Consider the following 2,293-nt stretch of genomic DNA (forward strand, 5'->3'; position numbering starts at 1 on the left):
GTAGAGAAAAATCAAAGGAGACAATGTCTAAAAACTAGTTCTGCTAAGGAATTTGGTTGGATGGGAAGGGAGAAGTCATAGTAGCTACAGCTAAAGGGCTGAGGAAAGGCTCTTTTGAAGTAGAGCATCTGAATGTCTTATGCTAAAATGACAGAGCCTGGCTAGAGAGAAGGATCCCAAAGGACACTTCCTTGTATGCTCTCATTTTATACCTGAAAGAACTTGGCAAGATACTTAATAGAGGAAACACACTTCACTTGTGTTTCTACTCTCAGTCCTGGCTCTGCTTTTGAAATACTGGTAAACCAGCGTGTACTTGCTGGCTACCCTAGATGTGGCACAACTGAGTGATAGCCACTAATATTAAACTGAACTTGTGTGTATTGTGTACACCCAATGAGGTCAGTTTTATTTGGCCAGGGAGTTGGGCCAGGATATTTCTTGATGTGTCTAAGAATGGCTTGCATGAGGTTACCATATGTCTCAGCAACTGAGTGAAGAAGAGTGCTTTCCTTAAAATGGATGTGCCTCACCTAATTAGTTGAAGGCATGGGTAGAATAGAAAAACCAAGGAGAGGGAACTCATGGTGATGGGTTGTTTAAGGTAGAGTATCATGTTTTCTGGCTTTCAGATACAAATTTGATTCACAGACTTTTTTGAGTGTCAAGTTTATTGTCTTTTGGGCCAGAACTATGCTTGGCTCTCTGAAGTGGAAACTTTAAGGGTTCTTCGGAGAGTCAACTGTGTTGGATGGTGTTTGGTGGGGCAAACACATGAGGGAACAACTCATTAAAATGGACACAGGTGTGAAAGGCTAAGGCAGACTCATGAAGGAATGTTTCACTGAAGCAGACACAGAGCAAACATGTGAGAGGACACATGATGAAGGATTCTTCGCTAACGACCTGTATGTATTGGTCTGCCTTACACTGTGTAGCTGAGCTGCATTTGTCAGGATGCCATAGAAAGAAACACACCAAAAAACTTTTGGTGGTGTGCTGTAGTTTCTGGGTTGATTGGATGCACGTGCGAGGCAAAAGCCATGCTGAGGCAAGGCACGTGGAGGACACCTGATGTTTGGAGCTATAAATAGGACTCCACGGAGTGACTGACAGAGTTTGGCTGGTACAGCTAGCAAGGCTCGTGGATCTCCTGTCTTCACTGATTTTTGCTTCCATGAGAGAGGCATAGCTGAGAACTTCTGATGTTTCTGTTGGTTCCTCCTGCTGACTTGAGGAGGCGAGGCTGAGGAATGGCTGTCTCTGCTAGATCATATCTGTGAAGTGTTTGCAAGTAGATCAAGCTGCTGGATCACTCATATGCCAACCTGTGAACTGATCTGCCGATTTCCAGACACCACAGATGGGAGTTGCTCCAAAGAACCTTTCTAAACAGGTCCACTTGCCCATATCCTTTCTTTTCCACTACCTTTTTTTGGGTGGTGGGATACAAGGGAGGTTAAAGCATTTAAGAACCATCATTAAAAATAGGGTTTGAAAAAAAATTAAAGTTACAGCTCTCCTAGATCATAGTCTTACCTTTTAAAAATATATAATAGTTCGTACTTAATAGGATATATGCATATTCTTTCCATAGCCAATAGAACATCTGTATGTTTACTATATGTATCATCTTTACTATCTAAAATATTTGATATATATGTATATGCACTTATGAGCACACACACATATGTGGAGAAACAGATGTTACAGATGTCTTCTGACTCTACTCTGGGAAAGCCTGACCAGTGCAATTAGAAGGAAGCAAAAAGACAAAGGTTGGATGCAGATGGCATTCCAGTACTGGGGGCAGAATCAGTGTTAAGTGAATGTGTGCTCCTTTTCCATCTTCTGTCTTCTACATCTTCTTACATGTTCACTCATAACAGAGAAAGTAGACTGAGTTTGAGAATGTCTGATGCCTTTGGAATATTTTTTTGTAAATTCCATTCACAGGGATGGGAATGACATGACTCAGTAAGAAGGATTTTAGAAGACACATGACCCTTCATCTTGGTCTAGAATCTAGTGTTCCTCTTCACTACATGCCACAAAATTATACTGGTTTAGGTTTTATTCTTTTTTTCCTTAGTGTGATGTGATTCCAAAACAATATGTACAATTTGTGTAAAAAAGGCAAACTCTGCTTATCTTCTAAGCCAGAGTCACCACCCATGATCTCCATAAAGTACTTCAGCTTTATGAAATAAAATGTGGGATCTCCAAAAGCTTATGGAAAATTTTCTAATGGTTGGACCAAGTAAATGTTACAGGTGAGGAGTGGAAGAAGGGT

This window comes from Mastomys coucha, chromosome X (genome assembly GCF_008632895.1).
Source record: "Mastomys coucha isolate ucsf_1 chromosome X, UCSF_Mcou_1, whole genome shotgun sequence".
Taxonomy (NCBI): domain Eukaryota; kingdom Metazoa; phylum Chordata; class Mammalia; order Rodentia; family Muridae; genus Mastomys; species Mastomys coucha.